This window comes from Schistocerca piceifrons, chromosome 4 (genome assembly GCF_021461385.2).
Source record: "Schistocerca piceifrons isolate TAMUIC-IGC-003096 chromosome 4, iqSchPice1.1, whole genome shotgun sequence".
NCBI classification, from domain to species: domain Eukaryota; kingdom Metazoa; phylum Arthropoda; class Insecta; order Orthoptera; family Acrididae; genus Schistocerca; species Schistocerca piceifrons.
The window spans coordinates 620,480,508-620,506,996 of record NC_060141.1 but is presented as its reverse complement, the minus strand read 5'-3'; the positions used below and the strand labels follow the sequence as shown (position 1 = coordinate 620,506,996).

At 43.6% G+C, this 26,489-nt stretch overlaps 1 protein-coding gene and 1 pseudogene across 1 annotated transcript in view; both read left to right on the top strand.

Moving 5' to 3' along the window:
• The window catches only part of LOC124794917 (serine protease snake-like), a 271,581-nt gene that overhangs the window by 105,473 nt on the left and 139,619 nt on the right, over positions 1-26,489 (top strand). The gene's annotated exons all lie outside the window — the stretch shown is intronic.
• LOC124796696 lies at positions 20,747-20,864 on the top strand (annotated as a pseudogene).

Here is a 26,489-nt window from a genome sequence, read left to right as displayed (position 1 = left end):
CGCCTTGAGTTAAGATACCGCTAAGACATATACACAGTTTCTAACTGTAATACTCATTGTGTTAAACATTTTTACTTAAGATTATAGTTCGTCATGAGCAGGTCATGACAGCACTTTAAATGTTGTCATTAACTGTATGGAATGTTGAAAATAAAATTTTTGTCGCCACTGGAAGCCGTGAGGGAGGCAACCTGCAATTGGATCGCTCCCAGGTTAGCAGTTTAGCAATATAGATCGCTCGTCATACTGGTACCCATAACAAAGAGGTCTGATAGTAGAAATAGAGAACATACAAAGAAGAGCAGCGTGTTTCGTCACAGGTTCGTTTAGTAAGCGCGAGAGCGTTACGGAGACGCCCATTCTACTACAGCCGTAGACGCTTCAAGTAAGGCGTTGTAAATGACATTATTCTGAGAGCTTAGTTCCTAGAAGAGGCAGTCAGTATATTGCTTACTCCTACGTCTATCTAGCGAAAGGACCACGAAGGTAAATTACAAATATTCGACCTGGCACGGAGATTATCAACAATCGTTCTTCCCCTGGACCATCCGCAACAGGAAAGGAAGAAGGTGACGTCCAAAGTACCCTCTCCAGCACATCAATAGATGACATTCAGAATATTAATGTAGATGATGTTTGGTTTGCGGGACGCTCAACTGCGCTGTTATCAGCGCCCGTACAAATTCCCAACCTTTGCTCAGTCTAATCTCGCCACTTTCATGAATGATGATGAAATTATGAGGACAACACAAACACCCAGTCATCTCGAGGCAGGTGAAAATCCCTGACCCCGCCGGGAATCGAACCCGAGACCCCGTGCTTGGGAAGCAAGAACGTGACCGCGAGACCACGATTTGCGGACTATAAACGAGGGTAGACATAATTCTACGTAAAGCAGTTACTACGTAATGTTTCATATTTGGTACGGTTATTTTGGAATTTACCGATTTATGCATCTGAAACTTCGTCCATAATTCCGTTGCACACTTTTCTAAGATGTACAGGTATTTAATATGGTTATATACTTTATCGCTTATAAGGCTTTCTCGTTCGTTTATACTTTCCCGACGGTACCATTTTCTGTAGTAGTTTTCTAGTCATAAGCGATCTTCGGGTCAGCCGAAAAAAGAATATGGTCAATGTGTTGTCAGGGGGAGATGGGACCTATTGAGACGATACCTGTGCTAGCGGAACCTCCCGTAGGTGAATCTAATGCGCAATATTGTCACAAGTTTCTTGCTGATAAAGGAATCGGCTCTCAAAACCACCGACAGATGCTATGTAATGATGTAATGGACAAAAATATGGGAACACCAAAGACCCAACATAATCCCATTTCTAATACGATACAGGAAAGCCGCTGGTATTCAAAAAAAGAGCTTCCACTCGTCTCTGAGAGGATAAATCCAGGTCGCGTATGGTTTTCGAGGGAATCGTGTACCATTCTTCCTGCAAAATGGTAGCAGAGAAGATGATAGACATGGATAGTGATCACGCACTCTTTTCTCCAAAGTGGACGGCAAGATTCATTAACAGAGAGATCCGTTGCCTGTGATGGCCAAGGGAGATACGACAGTTCATCCTCGTGCTCACAAAACCATTCCTAGACCGTGCGGGCTCTTTGAACGGGGACCCTGTCTTCTTGGAACACAGCATCATCTCGGGGAACAAATATTGTACCATGGGATGCACCTACTAAACCAAAATGATCACATAGTCCTCGGCAGTAAAACAACTTTGCTGGGCGTTATGTGTACCATGGAATACCACAATATGGCTGCCCAAATCATCACCGAACCCCCACGTTTCACCCTTGGAACGTAAACTCGTCCAGAAGGCGGAAGCTGTGTGAAACAAGACTCATACGACTAAAGCAAACTCTTTCATTGCTCCGTAGTCCACGTTCTATGGTTTCGGAGCCACGTTTTCCAGCTACGGGCATGCTAATGATGATCGTTTGGAATTCCAGATCGCCTGCAGTTCGCTGCTTTTGGAACCCCTTCCACGATGTTTTGGTGATGTCAGGGTTCGCGAGTGCGACAATGGGTTCTGCAGTGACTTTTGTGGCTGTCGTCCTCTTATTTTTCGCCACAATCCTGTTCAATGACTGTCCGTCATGATCACTCGACATACACTGTCGTCCGCTTTTTGACTTTGCGGATGAAATTTCTCCGCTTTCCCTGTATGTGTTGCACACTGAGGAGACAAAAGTCATGGGACCACCTCCTAATACCATGTCGTACTTACACTACTGGCCATTAAAATTGCTACACCAAGAAGAAATGCAGATGATAAACGGGTATTCATTGGACAAATATATTACACGGTACTAGAACTGACATGTGATTACATTTTCACGCAATTTGGGTGCATAGATCCTGAGAAATCAGTACCCAGAACAAACACCTCTGGCCGTAAAAACGGCCTTGATACGCCTGGGCGTTGAGTCAGACAAGGCTTGGATGGCGTGTACAGGTACAGCTGCCCATGCAGCTTCAACACGATACCACAGTTCATCAAGAGTAGAGACTGGCGTATTGTGACGAGCCAGTTGCTGGGCCACAATTGACCAGACGTTTTCAGTTGGTGAGAATGTGTTGGCCAGGGCAGCAGTCGAATATTTTCTGTATTCAGAAAGGCCTGTACAGGACCTGCAACATGCGGTCGTGCATTATCCTGCTGAAATGTAAGGTTTCGCAGGGATCGAATGAAGGGTAGAGACACGGGTCGTAACATATCTGAAATGTAACGTCCACTGTTCACAGTGCCGTCAATGCGAACAAGAGGTGACCGAGACGTGTAACCAATGGCACCCCATACCATCACGCCGGATGATACGCCAGTATGGCGATGACGAATACACGCTTCCAATGTGCGTTCACCGTGATGTCGCCAAACACGGATGCGACCATCATGATGCTGTAAACAGAACCTGGATTCATCCGAAAAAATGACGTTTTGCCATTCGTGCACCCAGGTTCGTCGTTGAGTACACCATCGCAGGCGCTCCTGTCTGTGATGCAGCGTCAAGGTTCAAATGACTCTGAGCACTATGGAACTTAACATCTGAGGTCATCAGTCCCCTAGAACTTAGAACTACTTAAACTTAACTAACCCAAGGACATCACACACATCCATGCCCGAGGCAGGATTCGAACCTGCGACCGTAGCGGTCGCACGGTGCCAGACTGAAGCGCGTAGAACCGCTCGGCGCAGCGTCAAGGGTAACCGCAGCAATGGTCTCCGAGCTGATAGTCCATGGTGCTGCACACGTCGTCGAACTGTTCGTGCAGATGGTTGTTGTCTTGAAAACGTGCCCATCTGTTGACTCAGGGATCGAGACGTGTCTGCACGATCCTTTACAGCCATGCTCATAAGATGCCTGTCATCTCGACTGCTAGTGATACGAGGCCGTTGGGATCGAGCACGGCGCTCCGTATTAGCCTCCTGAACCCACCGATTACATATTCTGCTAACAGTCATCGGATCTCGACCACCTCGAGCAGCAATGTCGTGATACGTTAAACTGCCATCGCGATAGGCTACAATCCGACCTTTAACAAAGTCGGAAACGTGATGGTACGCATTTCTCCTCCTTACACGAGACATCACAACAACGTTTCACCAGGCAACGCCGGTCAACTGCTGTTTGTGCATGAGAAATCGGTTGGAAACGTTCCTCATGTCAGCACGTTGTAGGTGTCGCCACCGGCGCCAATCTTGTGTGAATGCTCTGAAAAGCTAATCATTTGCATATCACTGCATCTTCTTCCTGTCGGTTAAATTTCGCGTCTGTCGAACGTCATCTTCATGGTGTAGCAATTTTAATGACCAGTAGTGTACTCTTCCCGAAGTAGTACAGCAGCTCCACGTGGCATGGGCACAAGTCGCTGGAAGTTTCCTCTATAGCCTTCCATAATTTCGAAAGTGTTGCCGGTCCATGATTTTGTTACGACCTGATCTCCTGATTAAGTTCAATAAATCTTCGATAGGATTCACGTCGGTCGATTTGGGTGACTAAATCATTCGCTCGAATTTTCCAGAATGTTATTCATACCAATCGTGAAAACTTGGGGCTCAGTGACACGGCGCATTGTCATCCTTCGTTATTGGGAACATGTAGTGCATGAATGGCTGCAAATGGTCTGCAAGTAGCCGAACATAACTATTTCCAATCAGGTTCAGTTGGGCCTGAGGAGCCAGTCCATTCCATGTAAACACAGCCCACACCATTACGGAGCCACCACCAGCTCTCACCTTGCCTTGTTGGCACCTTGCGTCCACGGCATCGTCGGGTCTGCGCCATACACGAACCCTATCACCAGCTCTTACCAGCTGAAATCGGAACTCATTTGACCAGGCCACAGTTTCCAGTTTCCTAGGGCCCTATGTTGCTCAGAAAGGTCACTTTACTTTCTCGGTCGGTTGATCAGGTTCATTCCATGGTAGTCCGCAGCTTGTCGTCTCTCGGTCGCGTTCTCGCTTCCCGAGCACGGGGTCCCGGGTTCGATTCCCGGCGGGGTCAGGGATTTTCACCTACCTCGAGATGACTAGGTGTTTGTGTTGTCCTCATCATTTCATCATCATTCATGAAAGAAGTGACGAGATTGGACTGAGCAAAAGTTGGAAATTTGTATAGGCGCTGATAACCGCGCAGTGGAGCGCCCCACAAACCAAACATCATCATCGTCATCATCCATTCCACGGTACAATATTTCTTCCCCCATGGTGATGCTTGTTCCAAGACGTTAAATGAACTGTGTTACCCGTGGTGAGAGGTAATGCCAGAGATTTGGCATTCTCGGCGCACTCTCCACAGAGTGGATGTTGGAATATTGCTTTCCTAATAATTTTCGAAATGGAATGTCCCATGCGTCTAGCTACAACTACCATTCGGATTTCAAAGTCTGTTAATTACCGTCTTGCGGCTATTATCACATCGGAAACCTTTTCACAGTAGCGTTGTTACAAGCGCTATGTCACGGATTGCACGACCCCTCCCGCCGGAGTTTCGAGTCCTCCCTCGCGCATGGTTCAAATGGTTCAAATGGCTCTGAGCACTATGGGACTTAACAGCTATGGTCATCAGTCCCCTAGAACTTAGAACTACTTAAACCTAACTAACCTAAGGACATCACAAAACACCCAGTCATCACGAGGCAGAGAAAATCCCTAACCCCGCCGGGAATCTAACCCGGGAACCCGGCCGTGGGAAGCGAGAACGCTACCGCACGACCACGAGCTGCGGACTCGGGCATGGGTTTGCGAGTTGTTCTTAGCATAAGTTGGTTTAAGTAGTGTGTAAATCTACGGACCAGACTGCCCACTTTTAGCCACTCTGCGGGAGACTTTTAACTTTCCCAGCACCCTGCCTTCGGTGTTGGGCGACAATACCTCCACAGGAGCTTTAGTTTTACGGTTTATCCGTGAGAGTGGGTTTTATATTTCTATATAGGTTTTAGCGAATGTGCTTTGTCCCTCTCTGTCTTCCACCCTAGCGCTTTTAGGGTGGAGGTTTTAACGTGTTGCAGAGTGGCTGGCTTTCCCTTTTTATTTTCGTGGTTGGCCAGCCACTGTAATCTGCTTTCATGTTTGACACTCTTCTGTTTCTAGCGACTCTGTTTTCTTGTCCTCTTTTGTTCCTTTTAATGTTTGTTGCCTTCCCTTCGTTCTTGTGACTTTTCCTTTCTTTCATTTTTGTGTTATATGTTTCGCCCATTTTATTCTCAAACATGTGCATTGTTTTATATACACACACACACACACACACACACACACACACACACACACCTGAGTACAAATGACAGCTCCGCCAATGCACTGCCTTTTTATACGTTGTGTACGCGATACTACCGCCATCTGTATACACGTATATCGCTATCCTATGACTTTGGTCACCTCAGTGTAAATCTTTGATTACGGAAGCACCTAGCATACGAGTACGAACAGTTTACCCACGTCCGAATCCACTTACGTAGCTCCCGACCTAATGCTCTGTTAACTACAGACTGTTCTGACAACAACGACTCAAAGGAAGGCCTCGGCGCTTGTTAGTGACGTCACGTCAGCTAGGCACGGCGAACGCCAGGTCTGTTGCAGGCAGAAACGCCTGGGCGTGCTTATCACTATAAATCTCTTATTTTTGGACAAAATGTTTGGTATTGTTTTGGATTCTGCAGTTTCATTTAGATGAAAGATTTTCTCACTATCGTAAAGCTACAAATGAACATGATAGTTCTGTATTACTGAATCCTGTCGAAACAAACGTAGATCAATATGATAAGATGCTTTGCCCCATTGCAAGCTTCGGAAATTTTACATTCAAGTAACTGTATTTACTTGATCCATTTTGTTATCGAAACTTACCCCAACCCCCTTACAATGAACTAGTTTCTTTTATTTATTTATTTATTTATTCATTTATTTTCGTTTGACATCGTCACTGCAAATGTGAATTAATTTACATGTGTAAATGTCCAACTGTTGCCAGTCATTAGATTGCAGTCGTTTTCAACGAGAGGAATTCTAAACATGAAACAAAATAGCTTCATGCATCGAAAATACTGCTGAGCTTAAACTTTTTTAAACATGCACAATAGAAAAGATAAATATTTTCCTCTTGCAACTGAAAGGAGAAACTTTATAAGATAAAAAAATTTTATTTGATAAAACAAGTATCTCTCTTTTGCCTCTTCTTCTGTCCCCCACCCCCTCCCCCAACGTGTACAATCGCAAGATATTTCATTAACATTCAGTGCTCCTCACCCAATAGTCAACCAAGATACCTAAAGAAGAGCACCAATATGCTCACAGTTTCTTGTAAAAGCAACCCAGTACAAACCTAACTTCCTCAGATTTACAAATAAGGTAAAGAAGCACGAATTCTGTTGCTGCTAGACCATAAAGTTGTTTTTGTATGTCAATCCTTAAAACGGGTGGAAATTTAAGTTCAGGAGTACACTATTTGTTAAGAAGTGTAAGGAATTGCACAATTAATTGATTGCAGAAATCTCTCAGAACAATGTGTGTTGGTCAACTACCGCCTATAGTTTCACATTTTCCTGTGTCAGAGAGGGAGACACCACCATTACGAATATACCTGCAAGAGACCTGGCGTTCGCTGTGTCTAGCTGACGTGACGTCACGAACAAGCGCCGAGGCCTTCCTTTGAGTCGGTGTTGGTTCTGACCACGGCTGACACTTGCTACGTATTGAGAACATTGCACAAGTGCCGTTCGCGGTGAGGTAAAACAGCACAACCCGCAGCTGGCATCTGCATTTATGTTCAAGCATGCATTTCTTGCAGTGTATCCATATCTTTTAACAACGCCTTTATTCGGAAGGGCCGCAGCTCAAACATCCCATTCGTCGATCCAGATTTAGGTTTTCTTTCGTTTCTCAGAGGCCACAGCCGGTCTCCTTCCTCAGCCTCATTTCTTTCCGAGTTAGTTTCCGTTCTCTGATGTCCTCCGTTTCAGACTTACGCTTCCCTCTTAGCCGGCCGAAGTGGCCGTGCGGTTAAAGGCGCTGCAGTCTGGAACCGCAAGACCGCTACGGTCGCAGGTTCGAATCCTGCCTCGGGCATGGATGTTTGTGATGTCCTTAGGTTAGTTAGGTTTAACTAGTTCTAAGTTCTAGGGGACTAATAACCTCAGCAGTTGAGTCCCATAGTGCTCAGAGCCATTTGAACCATTTACGCTTCCCTCCATAAGCAGTGGATCCTGTACTCGCCTGGCCGTTTACCTCTGTTCATATCCGGCCCGCGAGTTCCGCTGATCCTCGAGAGCGGACTCACTTTCTCGGTTTGGACTGCGCCGGTTTAATTCCGTGCGGCGCTTCCCACCAGCCATTGACGTAAGGCGGTATTCCCGCCCAGCGGCCTTGTACCCCTACCTACTACTTGCGTGCGGCACCTGCTGGCCTGCCTCAAATACACAGCGTGAGGTCGCTCCTCCATATTCAGCCTCCGTCGCAGATGACACTGCGTCCACTGCGTTGCATCAGAATCAACGCAACGCCTGTCGTAGACGTCAGATCCTTCTTCGTACTTGGGGCAGGCAAGACGAGTAGCACATACACTTGAACATGTCAGTCAGCCTCTCATACTGATTAGCTGAAGGGATTCTCCGAAGCTAAACTTGGGATATTTCCACGGAAGTACAGACTACGCAATACTACTCGAACTGAAACTACCTAGCAAATTAAAACTATGTGCTGGACAGTGTGTCGAAACTGGAACATCCATCTTTTTAATTTGCAGCTCCTTGTATTGGCCGTGTTTGCAGTTAAAATTTTTTGGATTTGAGGACCGCCAGTTATGCAAAACACCGTTTTTCTCAGTACCCAAACATGTTTCGCCAGAAAATTAATGCTCAACAAACGTAAAGGTATTTACAAAAAGAAACGATCTGTTGTTTGAACTAAAAATGTACATAATTTTATAATTATGTAACAAAAATGTTCACACTGCAGAATAAATAAAAACGAAAACCCACTGATGATGGCACAGTGGTGCCGAAACATGTTTGGGTACTGAGAAAAACGGTGTTTTGCATAACTGGCTGACCTCAAATCCAAGAAACTGGAACAGTTGTTCTACTTACTGAGCTATCCAGACCCGGCTCATGGACCCACCTTCACAACTTTGCTCCCTGGAATAAATATGTTGCCCTGTTTTAGTTTGCCAGGAATTTCCATATCAGGACCCAGTCCGCTGCAGAGTGAAAATTCATTCCGGAAACAATCCTCTCGGCTGTGGCCTTTTTTTAATAATGGACGTGGAGCCCTCTACCTCCGCACTACCATGGTGCCATGGTGAGCAATAAAAAAAATTCTGTCACCTATGCAATTTATTAGCAATAAATCGAGGAGTTAACAGGATATGGGTCTGTGAAGTGGTCCGTACATCTGCGAAGGATTACCCATCGGGAAATAATAGTGGACAGAAACGTGTGAGGAAATAGTGTCTTTAGAGCAGAGGTAAAAAAGTACATGGCAAGAACCATGGAAAATAACCTCTGCGACAGTGTGGACGGATAGTAAGGGCAGTAGCAGATTTGCTTGCTATCCGCGACAGATAATGTTAGTAGTGTGTGTCAGAGGGCTGTGCTTAACCCATTTTTTTCCACAATATATTTTCTTCCAGGATTGGTAACCCCTCAGGGTATGCTAGTATGCTGGAGAACTTCTGTGAAGTTTGGAAGAGAGGAGATACTGGAGGAGACAGAGCTATGAGTGTGGGTCTTCTTGAGTCTGATACCTCAAGGAACCAGACAGCAAGTTTCACATCAATGCACACTCCTTTATAGAATAACAATTCATTCTGGAATTACTCGAATTGTTTTTATGCATTTTACATATATTGTGGTCAAGACTGATACAGAATTCGTACAAAATTGACCATTAACGCATGGGAAGATTACAGCATTATCAGAGTTAAAAATACAAGGAACCAAACAGCAATTACTACAGGCGTCGGGAGCCATGAAGAGATGGCAGTAGTTGAGAAGTAAATGCGATTATTTTATAGGATAACGTTAATCTTTTCTTCACCGGACGTAGCGGATTTTGTTCTCTTGTAGTACTGTCGAATTCTGCACTGATATACCGGGCGTCATCCTGTCATCCAGCCCCTTGTGGCGAATCCAGTGGTTGGGTACAACGCAGGTTAATCAGTCGCTTGCTTGTTGAGATACGCCACTAAAGCGGGGCACAATCTTTCTGCCAAATAAAATTCTGTGGTTCAGCTTCCTCCAGTCGAGGAAAGAGGCATAATTCTAACGCATCAAGATACGAAACGCCAGTTACAGTTGCTTTATCGAAAAAGAAAGGCCCATAAACTTTCAGCCGGAATATGACACAAAAGATTTCAATTTAGGGGAGCCTCGTGATGATTTCTGACCTCCAGATGTTCACTAAGGTGAATTGTTGACTCAATAATGAAGACGACACGATCCTGAAAACCTTCATCGTCATGCAATATCATTAGCAAAGGTAGCACGTAAACCGTATTCTGTAGGCTTTAGAGCTTGTAGCAACTGCAAACGATAAGAACGTAGTTGTAAGCATCTCCTTAAAAGTCTCCACACTGACGTCACTGGAATTCACGACTCGCCTTCCGAACTGGTGTCTCGGAGCTACTCGTGAAAGACTCTCTCACTCGTTCAACGCATTCATCACTCACCCTTGGTCGTCCTATACACTTCCAATTCTAAAGACAACCAGTCTCTTCACAAAAAAAAATTGTGTTACTCTTTCATTTGATATATTACGAGTATTTATGACTGTTAAGGTTCCTACTGTAATGACGGGTCAACAATAGCCTGGAAACTAGAAAGCGGCGCGATTTCACTAACTCATCGGCCGGAAGTAAAAAACATAAAATGTATTGCAGAAAGCTTCCAAACTCTGTCGTGTGTTTAATCGATAAAACAAGAGAACCTACAATATATTCATCAAATGAAGCACTAAAATTGAGTGTTGCTAAACGCTTGCTTTAACAATTTGTGCACTTCTGATTTACCAAATTAAAAGCAAAATACGCAGACCGGAGACACAATACCGTCTCAAATCAACCACAAAAGACCAAATGACGGATACCTTAGATTAGAAATACTCAACATAGATAACTGCTCAGGTGTCCCTTGCAACACTGATTCAGCTAGTGTACACGAAAGGCTACCAGCGGAGTTTCCACATACTCTTGACTGTTAGCACGAAGAATTGAAATTTCTGCACCTTTTGGGAAACACGATATATTTGCTTCTCAACTGAGCACTCGAGCGTGCTTACCATTTCTTGCATTTTCCCTTCAGCATACCTGTGAAGTCCTAGAACAGAATTTGTCTGCACTGTTTAACTGTGAAATTGGAAATCTGTGAAATTGGAAATTTGTGGTAAGGTCTTATGGGACCAAACTGCTGAGGTCATCGGTCCCTAAGCCTACATGCTACTTAAACTAACTTACACCATGGACAACACACACACACCCATGCCCGAGGGAGGACTCGAACCTCCGACGGGGGGAGCCGCGTGGACCGTGACAAGACGCCCTAGACAGTGCGGCGTTTAGCTGTGAAGTCTTGTCCAAGTTGCAGATATTTCACAAAATGAGATTTGTCTCCAAACGTTGCACATTCACCTAGTCACCTAATAATTTCATCTGTTACTGATTTGCTGGGCAACAAACTTCACCGTTAAAAACAGAAAAAAACTCTAATAACTTCATTTCGAAGAGGCATAAATTATTTCTTCCTAAATGTTTTTCCGCTTTTCTCATTGTTGTAACTCTAATGGTGTACAATGCCTCATAATCCATCTGAAAGGAATCACTTCATGATTGTGATATTAGTTATAGCGCTATTTACTGATGATAACCAGCGAATGATGTACTTTTTCGTGCAGTTAAAGTTGATTATACACTCTTTTTAAGTGGAGCAGAAGACTTAGTAGACTAGGCTTATTGCATAAGTCATTTTGCGTTTACTTATGGACAGTCCTGGGGTATGTTAGACAGCATTTTTCACCTTTTATTTATTTACGACGCGATTTCGGCTATTGTATCATTCTCAAATGACAACTCAGTATCAAGTGCATCAATGGATATTCATTCCTACTTGGAGAATAGCTATGTTTACACAATTCATATGCATAATAGAAAGGCGTTCCTCCTAAGTGCACCAGGTATGCCATTTGACTAAGAACATAAATGCATTGATGCACTTTACAGTGAACCGTTTTTTTAAAAACACACAATAGAAGAAATAGCCATCGTGAATAAACAAACGCATTTTGTAATAGTCCAGGTGGTATATGGCGTCATTTCTAAAATATTGTTTAAGTTTTAGAGTGAAGCTCGCAGTGTGCTTAACATTCCTACTTTCACTGGTGGTTTTGAATGGCGAGCACTTGGGACTAAGTGAACCCAGCTGATTACAGCTGACGCATCAGCGCAAGTTCAACTGATTTAGACTCAGTCAAGTTTGCGAGTCAAGCTCCTTACGACAGCAAGCTGACTGCTACTTATCAAACACTTAAAAGCTCTGTAGGATATGGCCGACTAACGAAAAAAAAAGAAAGCCGGTATCACAGATTAAAATTATATCTGTGGTACTTTTTCATCTGTAGCACAAACACCGTGACAACTGACCCCCCTCCTCTCCTGTATACATTCCACCACCGATAAAAGAGCTTATTTCCGTAACTTCAATAGTGGTGCTGTAACCAATATCCTTAACACACAAGCCGTGCCGGCCGCGGTGGTCTCGCGGTTCTAGGCGCTCAGTCCGGAACCGCGCGACTGCTATGGCCGCAGGTTCGAATCCTGCCTCGGGCATGGATGTGTGTGATGTCCTTAGGTTAGTTAGGTTTAAGTAGTTCTAAGTTCTAGGGGACTGATGACCACAGATGTTAAGTCCCATAGTGATCAGAGCCATTTGAACCATTTGAACATAAGCGGTGATAGCTGACCTTCCTTCTCTTCCGTGTTCATTCAATCTTATTTTGGCAAATTCAGTAATAGTACTGTAATCAATATCCTCTTATCTTAAAAAATCGTTAATGAATTATTAAGAGATTAAAAAGTGAAAATAGTGCACAAGAGGTGCGAACAAGACATTAAGGGGGATTAAGACTGGAGACTTCAATGCTTAAACAGAACACGAACCTTCTTGTAGCATGTCAATACTTCACAAGACAAAATCTCGCCAAAGTGGAGCATTCGCTCGTATCACCAACAAAATAAATAAAAAACATAAAATTGTGGAAAATCCCAGCTCTGGACGTACATTGGTGGTCTTGACAGGTAATTATCAGATAAAGGGAAAACTACTTCAAGTAACCGGGGATATCATCATCTGCCAATAAGAATTTGAGAGTTTCTGAAAATCCCTTGTACAGCCTTCCAAGTCCACTTTCACATGGACCAGCTGTCGCTCTGCCGTATGGTGGTCCGCTATCAACAAAAATAGGCCACATCAGTTCATTCACACTATAGAGGCAGACGCCCGCATTGTTAGACAGAATCGAGAAACACAGGTCGGATGTCGTCAGAATTACTCATTAGCGTTGTAATATTATGTTTGAATAGCATACAGTGGCTTGCTGTTCATCGCTTGGAAAAATAGCGTAACAACTATCGGTATGTTTCTTAGCACGTTATTTTTAGACATTAACCATCGATAAGAACGTTACGTAAGGCAAAAGGCAAAGAACAACTTTCTTTGCACATACATAGGTATGGTGCTTCACAACTGCCTCGGAAATACGGGTTTTACATCCATCGATGCGTTGTTTCTGATGATAATTAACTTCTCCTTCAAGCGAACTTCAAACCTAGTCGTCCTATGTTCTCTTCGTCTGTACAATCTGCGGCAACCACTCTTTTGGAAAAAGATTTATCACTCATTTGTTCTACAGGATGATTCCGTGATGGTGTTAGAAACTTTCAACGATGATGGAGAAGAGTAAATATATCAAACTAACGTAAGGGACCCTGGTCCGGAATCGACCGAGTAGAAAGTCATAAGCAGAAATCGTTCTGATACCTCTGACCGTGTACCTCTTCCACCGCAAGCTCTTGGCTTTCCATATTTTGGGAAAGTAGCGTGGGCTACAATAAGAAAAAGGTCGAGTAAACATGGACTCTAAAATGCATATCTTAAGAGTTATGAGCACTTCTTCAATAGAAGACAGGTGTTTCACAATAGCAAAGACGAACAACTATTAATAGCTCGTAACGTATCCACTTGAGAGTCTATGTTTACTGGACTTTTTTTCCCCATGTTTTGAATCATACTACCTCCTCCCGAAATATTGAAAGCAAAGAGATTGAATAAAAGAGGTCAACAATCAGAGGTATGAGAGCAATTTACGTTTTATAACTTTCGACTGAGCCGTTTCCGGACCAGGGTCCTTACCTCAAATTGATGCATTTACCTTCTCCATCACCCTTAAAAGTTTGTAACATCATCAAGGAATCACCCGGCGTTTTTTTTTTTCTGACTGGTTTGATGCGGCCCGCCACGAATTCCTCTCCTGTGCTAACTTCTTCATCTCTGGGTGACATTTGCAACCTACGTCCTCAATTATTTGCTGGATGTATTCCAATCTCTGTCTTCCTCTACAGTTTTTTCCCTCTACAGTTTTTTCCCTCTACAGTTCCCTCTAGTATCATGGAAGTCATTCCCTTGTGTCTTAACAGATGTCCTATCATCCTGTCCATTCTCCTTATCATTGTTTTCCACATATTCCTTTCCTCTCCGATTCTGCGTAGAACCTCCTCATTCCTTACCTTACCACTCCACCTAATTTTCAACATTCGTCTGTAGCACCACATCTCAAATGCTTCGATACTCTTCTGTTCCGGCTTTCCCACAGTCCATGTTTCACTACCATACAATGCTACACTCCAGACGTACATTCTTAGAACTTTCTTCCTCAAATTTAGGCCGATATTTGATATTAGTAGTCTTCTCTTTTCCAGGAATGCCTTTTTTGCCATAGCTAGTCTGCTTTTGATGTCCTCCTTGCTCCATCCGTCATTGGTTATTTTGATACCTAGGTAGCAGAATTCCTTAAGTTCATCTACTTCGTAACCATGAATCCTGATGTTAATTTTCTCCCTGTTCTCATTTCTACTACTACTCATTACCTTCGTCTTTCTTCGATTCACTCTCAATCCTTAGTCTGTACTCATTAGACTGTTCATTCCTTTCAGCAGATCGTGTAATTCTTCACCTTCACTCAGGATAGCAATGTCATCAGCGAATTGTATCATTGTTATCCTTTCACCTTGAAGTTAAATTCCACTCCTGAACCTTTCTTTTATTTCCTTCTTTGCGTCCTCGATGCACAGATTGAACAGCAGGGGTGAAAGGCTGCATCCTTGTCTTACACCCTTTTTAATACGCGCACTTCGTTCTTGGTCATCCAGTCCTATTGTTCCCTCTTGGCTGTTGTACATATTGTATATGACCCATCTCTCCCTATAGCTTACCCCTACTTTTTTCAGAATTTCCAACATCTTGCACCATTTTACATCGCTTTTTCCAGGTCGACAAATTCTATGAACGTGTCTTGATTTTTCTTTAGTCTTGCTTCTATTACTGGCTGCAGTGTCAGAACTGCCTCTCTCGTGCCTTTACTTTTCCTAAAGCCAAACTGATCGCCATCTAACGCATTCTCAGTTTTCTTTTCCATTTTTCTGAGTATAAATCTTAAATCTAGTGATCATTACAACTGTCAGTTTGAGGCAGGTCAAACTAAAAAAAGCATTAAAAATGTGTTGGGAGCGGCAAAAAGCCTCGTTTCTCGACTAAGGAACAGATATCTGTGGGAATCCTGGAGGTCGTGGAAGGCGTAGGATGGATGCAGCAGTTCAGTACAGTGATTCGTAAGTATTTGTAGAGTGACTGTTTCCCAATGTCCTGCCAATGAACCGAAGTCTATCTCCTATCTCAAATCGATAGAGTTTATCTGCTCGTTTCTTTTCATGTCGTGCAAACTGTTATAGAATACAAGCAGCAATAGTCGATGGTGACACGGCAACAACACACTGTTATCGACGGCAGGCGACTCGAAGTGGCACGTTCTTCCGAATCGAGAGTTGCACGCGGAGAGCGGCTCACCAAGTTCTCGGCTACACCTTCCGTATCGCTGCGCGGCGTCGCAGCTGCAAGGCCAGATCGTTTGATCGTCCTCGCCCGCTACGCATTCGACCTCCACACGCTAGCTGGCTAGGCCGGCACTACCCGCCAAGCATTTGTTGTGCCAGCCAGGCACTTCTCAAGTTCACTTGCGTTCTTCCCGCGCGCGGTTCAACTGGTTGCAAGCTTCTGCTACTACATCTACATCAGTACTCCGCAAGTCATCTGACGGTGTGTGGCGGAGGGTACTTCAGGTACCTCAAACAGACCCCTCCGCCCGTCACTGTTCCATTCGTGAATATTTTGGGGGTAGATACTGTTTCCAGCAATTTGTCATCAATAGTGTAGTTGTACAGTAGTGGATTTCTTTACGGTAAGTGTCATTTTTTTTTCTTTAGTGATCTGTCTTCTGTGTGATATGATACAGCCCGCCAAGAATTCCTCTCCTGTGCCAACCTACTGATCTCAGAGTAGCACTTCCAGCCTACGTCCTCCATTATTTGCTGGATGTATTCCAATCTCTGTCTTCTTCTACAGTTTTTGCCCTTTACTTGTCCTCTAGTACCATGGAAGTCATTCCCTGATGTCTTAACACATGTCCTGTCATTCTGTCCCTTCTCCTTGTCAGTGTTTACCACATATTCCCTTCCTTTCCGAACCTGTGCAGAACCTCCTCATTCCTTACCTTACCAGCCCACCTAATTTTCAACGCTCGTCTGTAGTACTATGTCTCAAATGCTTCGATTCTGTTACGGTTTTCCCACAGTCCATGTTTCAATACCATACAATGCTATGCTCCTAACATATATTTTCAGAAATTTGTTCCTCTTATTAGGGCCTGTGTTTGATACTAGTAGACTTCTCTTGGCCAGGAATGTCCTCTTTGCCAGTGCTAGTCTGCTTTTGACGTCCTTCTTGCTCCGACCGTCATTGGTTATTTTGCTGTCTATGTGGTTCAAAAGGCTCTGAGCACTATGGGACTTAACATCTGTGGTCATCGGTCCCCTAGAACTTAGAAGTACTTAAACCTAACTAACCTAAGGACATCACACACATCCATGCCCGAGGCAGGATTCGAATTTGCGATCGTAGCAGTCGCGCGGTTCCGGGCTGAGCGCCTAGAACCGCGAGACCACCGCGGCCGGCGCTGTCTATGTAGTAGGATTCCTTAACTTCATCTACTTTACCTACCTCGTGACCATCAATCCTGATGTTAAATTTCTCGCTATTCTCATTTGTGCTACTTCTCATTACCGTTGTCTGTCTTCGACTTACTCTCAAGGCATATTCTGTAAACATTAGGCAGTTCATTCCATTCAGTAGATCATGTAATTCTTCTTCACTTTCACTCACGATAGCAGTATAATCAGCGAACCGATTCATTGGCCGCCCCAAGTGGCCGTGTGGTTCTAGGCGCTGCAGTCTGGAGCCGAGCGACCGCTACGGTCGCAGGTTCGAATCCTGCCTCGGACATAGATGTGTGTGATGTCCTTAGGTTAGTTAGGTTTAATTAGTTCTAAGTTCTAGGCGACTGATGACCTCAGAAGTTAAGTCGCATAGTGCTCAGAGCCATTTGAACCATTTGAACCGATTCATTGATACCTCTTCACCTTCAAATTTAATTCAACTTCTCTTTTATCTCCATCATTGCTTCTTCGATGTACAGACAGAACAGTAACGGCGAAGACTACATTCCTGTCTTTCATTCTTCTTAATCCGAGCACTTCGTTGTTGGTGGTCCACTCTTATTATTCCCTCCTGACTCTTATACACATCACCCGTTTCTCCTTCAAGCTTACCTTTATTTTTCTCAGAATTTCGAACATCTTGCACCATTTAACACTGTTGAACGCCTTTTCCATCGTCGAAAAATCCTATGAACGAGTCTTGATTTTTCTTTAGTCTTGCCTCTGTATTAGCTCTAATTTCTCGATTTTTCCTTCTTCTGGTGCTCACTCCGCGAGACGTATGTGGGGCAAAGTAGCATGTTGTCCGACTCTTCCCGGAAAGTAGTCTCTCGAAATTTCAGTAGTAAACTTCTCCGTGATGCACAATTCTCTTTTGTAGCATCTGCCATTGGTGTTTGTTGAAAATATCTGTAACGCTGTAGCGAGAACTAAATGATCTCGTGACAGACGCGCCGCTCTTGGTCGGATCTTCTGTATCTCTTCTATCAGTCCTACCTGGTAAGCGTCCCAGAGTGACGAACAAGCGCCTTGTAAATCACTTCTTTAGCGGATGAAATGCATTTACTGAATATGTTTCCTGAGAATCTCCATTTGCTTGTCCTAATGTGGTCATTCCACTTAAGCTCGCTCCGAATAGTCACTCAAAGGTATTTTATAGCAGTTACTGTTTCCAGAAATCAGTAGTGTAGTTGTACTATAGTGATTTTTTTTTCATATGTATGCGCAGTATGTTACATTTATTTACGTTCAGGGTCAACCGCCCCTAGCTGCACCATTCATCAACTTTCTGTAGGTCCTTCTGAAAATCATTTCTGTCTTCTGACGTTGTTACCTTCTTGTAGGTAGTCACATCATCTGCGAACAGACTCAAAAAGCTTCCGACGCTTTCTACTCGATCATTCATATACACTGTAAACAATAACGGTCCTATCACACTTTCTTGGGGTACTCCCGAAATTACCGGTACATCAGTAGATTCGATTTTGTTCCGTTACGAGCGACATGTTGAGTGCAGTCTGCAAGGTAGTCTTGAATCCAGTCCCAAATCTGGTCCGATATTCGACAAGCTCTTTTTTTTCCATTAAGCGCGTTTCTGAAGTGAGGAACACGGCATCAACCCGAACGTCGATATCTACAGCGTTGTGGAACCATGTGGGGTCACGGAGCGAGCAGAGTTTCGCAAGATCTTTCTTTGCTGAATCCATGTTCATTTTCGTAGCGCAAAATTTCATTCACGGAAAAGGTCATAATACATGAGCGTAGAACATGTTCCATAATTCTATAACAGACTGACGTCAACTATATAGGCCTATAATTATGTCCATGTGCCCTACGATCCTTTTTGAAAACCAGAATGACCTGCGTTTTTTCTAGTTGCAGGGTACCGTTCGTTGCTCCAACGATCTACGATAAACTGCTGTCGTAAGGGGAAAAGGTTTTTCTCATTATCTTTATATAATCTTATAGGTATCTCATCTGGTCCTTATGCCTTCCCTCAACTAAGCAGTTGTAGTTGCTTTTCTATTTAGCGGTCCGTTATATCCATATTTTCCATTTCAAGGTTCGTACGATAATTGAAAGGAGGTATCGTATTACGATCTTCCGCGGTGAAACCATTTCGGAAGACATAATTCAGTATTTCGCCCTTCTATCTGTCATTTTCCGTAGCGATGTCTTTGTGGTTACTGAGTGACTAAAGAGATGATTTCGAACCGGTTACTTATATTGTGTAAGTCGAAAGCCTCTTGGGCTTTTTACTCAGAGCAGTTGACAAAATTTTACTTTTAAAGTCACTCAACGCTTCTCTCATTGCTCTCCTTACGCTCATTTTCGCTTCGTTCAACTTTTGTTTGTTAGCTTGGTTTTGACCCCTTTGAACCTGTGATGAAGCTCGCCTTGTTTACGTAGCAGGTTTCTAACACCGCTAAACCATCACATAAGACCTTGCTCGGAACATACTTGTGTAAGGCATGTTAAGGAAAGCTTTTGAATTTTGTCCATTTGTACTCCGCATCTTCACCCTCAGCAGTGAATATTTGACTACACACATACTCTGAAATTTGTATGGTGTCACTCTTGCTAAGTGAGCCGTGGTCGATTTCCTTCAAGCTTTAGAATCACCTTATGTCGTGCTCTGATTACGTTACCCTAATGGAATTGCTTGCTTACTTCAATTAATTACAAGCACAACAAAATTACTTAATGTAAAGAACAACACATAAATAGAAACACAGAATTCATCAGGAAAGGACGACAGAAATAAACACTCAGGCTCTGTAGAGTAAGGTGCTTATACAAACCACCCAGACGAAGCGAACTTTGAATTCAAAAAAATTTATCACATAAAAAGGTTACAGAATTAATTAAAAATGGAAACTCATCATATTAAATCATTACAACACTGCAGTCAGCAAATGATTCTAGTTGGAAGCAATTAGCTACAGGCCCTCACTGAATGCCAACACAGACCGTCAGAGATCAGCGTTACACAAGGATTTATAACAGTATGGACAGGTATTTATAAAACACATAAAATTAAATGCCGTATCCTGCCCACTCGTCTCTTATTGGGTGCCTAAGAAGCTGTTTTCTCGAATAACTAGACAACACACAAGGAAATCATATTGATGGAGTTTATTACAGTAATTGATTTGACTATACTTTGATTTACAATGTCCTGTCGCAATTAATTGGCGACATGCAAATAATCAACGTCTTTCGCTATATACAATGTCCGTGTAAGTAATGGATATGGATCACAAGTCTGGGCCTACTACTGTCAGTCTTCTACCGTCCGGCCGAGGTAGCAGGAGCGGCGCTTATATTCTCTTCATATAGAGGCCGCTCCTGTCGTGGTGTGGTCCTAGTCAGCGTACTATTGGCTGGCGTCATCTCACAACCTTCTCTGCGGGTACGTTCTCGATCTTCGTGCCGGCGCTTGTCGTTACGCCGGAACATAAATGAATCACCACATATGAAATTTTCAATAAACCACTGAGTTAATATAAAACCCCCATTATAAGAAAACCCATCCAGGCTCGGGACTGTATGTGAGTTTAAAACGACAAAAGGATAAATATCTAACATGACTAAACTTGATAAAGTACATGGATTGCCTAAACATGCAGGCATTAACATGATCTTAAAAAAAAAAAACTGTAAAACGAATTAAACTTCAAACCAAGCCGGTGAGTACAGCAATTAACATTAACGGCTCAGGTCTAAAGTTTTAAACTGATACACTAACCGTTAGCCGCTCTGTTCTCAAACAAATTACAATTAGGCAGAGGAGTGAATCAAATGAGTCAGAATACGTTCCAAATTAACAAGCGACAGATAAAGCTCTGGCGGCTTGGCCTGCAACTTTATGATTTCAAAAGGAGCAAAATAAATAAATGTATATATATATAATGTTGCAACTGCCTTGCCGCAGTGGATGCACCGGTTCTCATCAGATCACCGAAGTTAAGCGCTGTCGGGCGTGATCGGCACTTGGATGGGTGACCAGCTGGGCCGCCATGTGCTGTTGCCATATTTCGGGGTGCACTCAGCCTCGTGATGCCAATTAAGGAGCTACTCGACCGGATAGTAGCGGCTCCGGTCAAAGAAAACCATCATAACGACCGGGAGAGCGGTGTGCTGACCACACGCCCCTCCTATCTGCATCCTCAGCTGAGGATGACACGGTTGTCGGATGGTCCCGATGGGCCACTTGTGACCTGAAGACGGAGAGCTTAATAAAAAATTTTAAAACCAGTAACTCTCCACAAGCAGCACTAGAGGGAGCCATGATAGTACACGGAAGCAAGTTCCTAACAGCTGTTTACAATTAAATCGTAACACTAACGGCGTTAAGCGAGCGCACCACTTTCATTCAACCAGTTCTCTCATGGCAAACGTTCACATGAAAAACTGGTCGATGCTCACAGTTTTCAGCGCTTTTGCCTGCGCAAATTAGGGTCCACAAGATAGTCATCCATCCACTCTGAGTGCTCGATAACCGTGAAGACAGGGTTTAGCAGACGCCTCCAGTTATCCAAACTGAATCTACCGAACTTCTTTTACTTTGGATCGTTGTCACCGCACTCCGCGGCTATTCAGGCCTGCTCCGTCTTAAGTTCATTATGGCAATGGATACACAGCATACGGCACCCCAATACAGACCCACACTACAAGGAGCCTGGTACCACTTTTATCACCTCACACAAAAGCATTCAAGATTGACTAACTCTTCAGCCAAAGCACAAGGCAGAGAGTCCCAAAGGACAGACCCCGAACCGACTCGCATGTCAACTTTAACTATCGATTGCACGATTCGTTCGCCTTCTAGCGAGCAGCGATACCATGCATCCACGAGGTAAATCCTTAAGCAAAAAAATACTTACGTACTTAACATGCCTTGAACGGAGGTAACTCCTTAAGCAAAAAAATACTTACGTACTTAACATGCCTTGAACTTCGGCAACGAATTCCATCGTACGGTGCTGTTTGTTTCAAAGACTAACGTGTACAAACGACACGTTCCCCATCGGCAAACGGCAATTCATAATGCATAAGTTTCACAGAAGCTTAGAGTAGTTGTATTTATTTCTTCCGCGAAGCGCTGGAAAGAAGCCGTACAGGTGTTTTGCTGGACATTAAAGCTGCTTCACCATGTTGGCAGCACGTAAGCAACATCTAATTGCCATCAAGTGTGTTTACTTGCTTGGATATGCCAATGGTTAACATCTCAGAGCGTCCCCACAAAGTAGGTAGCAGTAACGGCATCTATGCTTATACTGCCACACAAAGGCAGGTCGTCGTTTAACGTTGTTACCAAAAATCTCAGTAATTACTTGATCGACTTACTTCAGATTTTTACACGATACTCTAATAAATGTTCGGACAGGCATAGGCTACATATTTTTTGATATTTGCGGTATATTAATATTTATACGAAATCCATTTACTGCATAAAGGCTAGTCATTTTTTAACATATTACCAACAATCTCGTAAAGCTCTTAACCGATTTATGTCAGTTATTTACACGATCCTTCAATAAACGCTCAGACGGACGTAGTCTATAGACATACCGACGACTAAAAAATTGCAACACCAAAAAATAATTAATGTAGAGAAAAAAATTCCGGGAATACATTTGTCTAGGCAACATATCTAACAAGGGAACCTCCCCATCGCACCCCCCTCAGATTTAGCCATAATTTGGCACAGTGAATAGGCCTTGAAAAACTGAACACAGATCAATCGAGAAAACAGGAAGAAGTTGTGTGCAACTATGAAAAAATAAGCGAAATATACAAACTGAGTAGTCCATGAACAATATAGGCAACATCAAGAGTGATCTGGGCATAGGAGTGCCGTGGTCCCGTGGTTAGCGTGAGCAGCTGCGGTACAAGAGGTCCTTGGTTCAAGTCTTCCCTCCAGTAAAAAGTTTAAATTTTTATTTTCTGACAATTATCAGAGTTCAGGCACTCACACATAATCAATTTCGCTCTCCAAAATTCCAGGACATGTTCAGATTTGCTTGGACATACGCAGGATTTGACGGTCTACATACGGAAAAATTTGAAAACGTTAAAAACATACTTTGACAGAGCACAGAGAAAACTGTGCGACTGTGAAACTGTTGCATTCATTTGTTGCAGTTTAAGTGACACACTCTTACGTTGTCACCACTTTTTTGGGAGTGATTATCACATCCACAAGAAAACCTAAATCGGGCAAGGTAGAAGAATCTTTTTACCCTCGTATAGAATATATCAGACGTGTTTTCCTGCATCAAATGTTTTCGGTTCCCATTGGAGAGGCACTCCTTTCGTCTACTAATCGCACGGTTTTGCGGTGCGGTCGCAAAACACAGACACTAAACTTATTACAGTGAACAGAGACGTCAATGAACGAACGGACAAATCATAATTTTGCAAAAATAAAGTAAGTAAACTTTTCGCCCGAGGGTAGAGTTGAACCTAGGACCTTTCGCACAGCAGCTTCTCACGCTAACCACGGGACCACGGCGCTCCTGACAACTCACCATCCTTGATGTTGCCTATGTTCCCCATAGACTACTCAGTTTGTATATTTTGCTGATTTTTTCATAGTTCCACACAACTTCTTCCTGTTTTCTCGATTGATATGTGTTCAGTTTTTCAAGGCCTATCCACTGTGCCAAATTATAATTAAATCTGAGGGGGGTGCGATGGGGAGGTTCCCTTGTAAGTGATTAACAATGCAAGCTCACAGGTTAATGTAAGCGAGAGTTAAGCCATTGCAAGTGTGAAATGCTGGTACATTAATAACCGGTGTAACCGCTGGAATGTTGAGAATATGAGCATGCAAACGTGCATGGGTTGTTTTGTACAGGTGCAGTTTGTGTGATAGAATTCCATGCCTGTTGCATTTGGCCGCTCATTATAGGGACGAGTAATAGTTTTTATGAATTACGCTGGAGTTGTCTTCCGATTACGTCCCAAAGTGCTCGATTGGCGAATGGTGATCGAGGAGACCAAGGCAACATGTCGACACTCTGTAGAGCATATTGGGTTACACCAGCGGTGTGTGGCAGAGCATTACCCTGTGGGAAAACACCACCTGGAATGCTGTTCTTGAATGGCAGCACGACAGTTCGAATCACCAGACTGACATGCAGATATGCAGTCAGGGTGCGTGTGATAACCACGACAATGCTCCTTCTGTCATACGAAACAGCACCCTAAACCATAACTCCAGGTGCAGGTCCAGTGTGTCTAGCACGCAGACAGGTTGGCTGCATGTCCCCAATTGGCCTCTTCCTAATCAACATACGGCCGTCACTGACTCAGAGGCAGAATCAACTTCCATCAGAAAACACAACAGATCTCCGCTCCGGCCTACAGTGAGCTCTCGCTTTACACCACTGAAGTCGCAGACTGTGGTGGTTTGGGGTCAGTGGAATGCATCTGGCCCGGAGCTGTCCTTGAAGTTATCAATTTGTGGAGTCGCCGCAGGATACGGTGGCCGATGCGCTGTAACCAGTTTTCGTCCAAAGCGCTGGGCGAGTTCATTAGTTTGTACAGAAGGATAGGCCGACAAGCGTTTGCCATCTTGTGGCCAGTTGGCGATGATAGAATCGAGGCGAACGCCTGCAATTTTTTCTCAAACGATTTTAAAGAAACTGTCGTCGTCGTGGTCTTCAGTCCAGAGACTGGATCGATGCAGCTCTCCATGCTACTCTACCCTGTGCAAGCCTCTTCAACTCCGATTAACTACTGCAACCTACATCCTTCTAAATATTCTTATCGCATTCATCTCTTGGCCTCCCTGTAAGATTTTTACCCTCCACGCTTCCCTTCAGTACAAAATTGATGATCCCTTGATGCCTCAGAACGTGTCCTAGCAACCGATCCCTTCTTCTAGTCAAGTGGAGCCACAAATTCCTCTTCTCCCCAATTGTAACCTATGCTCCTCATTAGTTACGTGATCTACCCATCTAATCTTCAGTATTCTTCTGTAGCACCACATTCCGAGTCCACCCCCGGTAGCTGAGTGGTCAGCGCGACAGAATGTCAATCCTAATGGCCCGGATTCGATTCCCGGCTTGTTCGGAGATTTTCTCCGCTCAGGAACTGGGTGTTGTGTTGTCCTACCATCATCATTTCATCCCTATCAACGCGCAAGTCGCCGAAGCTGCGGCAAATCGAAAGATTTGCACCCGGCGAACGGTCTAACGGACGTGAGGCCCTAGTCACACGACATTTATTTTCCATATTCCGAAAGCTTCTATTCTCTTCTTGTATAAACTGTTTATCGTCCATGCTTCACTTCCATACATAGCAAAACCCCATACAAATAGCTTCAGAAAAGACGTCCTGACACTTAAAAGCATATGCGATGTTAACAAATTCTCTTCTTCAGAAACGCTTTCCCTGCCATTGCCAGTCTACATTTTATATCTTCTCCACTCCGACCATCATCAGCTATTTTGCTCCCCAAATAGCAAAATACTTTAAATATCTCATTTCCTAAACTAATACCCTCAGCATCACCTGATTTAATTCGACTACATTTCATTATCCTCGTTTTGCTTTTGTTGGTATTCATCTCATATCTTCCTTTCAAGACACTGTCCATTCCGTTCAGCTGCTCTTCCAAGTCCTTTGCTGTCTCTAACCGAATTACAACCTCAAAGGTTTTATTTCTTCTCCATGGATTTTAATTCCTACTACGAATTTTTCTTTTTTTTTCCTTTACTGCTTGCTTAACATACAGATTGAATAACATCGGGGATAGGCTACAACCCTCTCTCACTCCCTTCTCAACCACTGCTTCCCTTTCATGCCCCTCGACTCTTATAACTGCCATCTGGTTTCTGTATAAATTGTAAATAGCCTTTCGCTCTCTGTGTTTTACACCTGCTACCTTCAGGATTTGAAACAGAATATTCCAGTCGACATGGTCAAAAGCTTTCTCTAAGTCTACTAATACCACAAACGTAGGTTTGCCTTTCCATAACCTCTCCTCTAAGATAAGTCATAGAGTCAGTATTGCCTCGCGTGTTCCAACATTTCTACGGAATCCAGTTTTTCCCTCCGTCTGTAAAGAATTCTTGGTAGTATTTTGCACCCATGGTTTATTAAACTGATAGATCGGTAATTTTCACATCCGTCAACACCTGCTTTCTTTGGGATTGGTATTATTATATTCTTCTTGAAGTCTGAGGGTATCACACATGTTTCATACATCTTGTTCGCCAGATGGTAGGTAGAGTTTCGTCAGGGCTGGCTATCCCACGGCTATCAGTAGATCTAATGGAATGTTATCTACACCCGGGGCCTTGTTTCGACTTAGGTCTTTCAGTGCATTGTCAAACTTGCCACGCAGTATCATATCTCCAATTTCATCTTCATCTACGTCCTCTTCCATTCCCATAATATTGTCCTCAAGTACATCGCTCTTGTATAGACCCTCTCTAAACTCCTTCCACCTTTCTGCTTTCCGTTCTTTGCTTAGGACGGGTTTTCCATCTGCGCTTTTGATATTCATACAGGTTGTTCTCTTTTCTCCGAAGGTCTCTTTAATTTCCCTGTAGGCAGTCTCTGTCTTACTCCTAGTGCTCAGCCATTTTGCGCTTTCTATCGGTCTCATTTCTGAGACGTTTATATTCGTTTCCGCCTTCTTCAT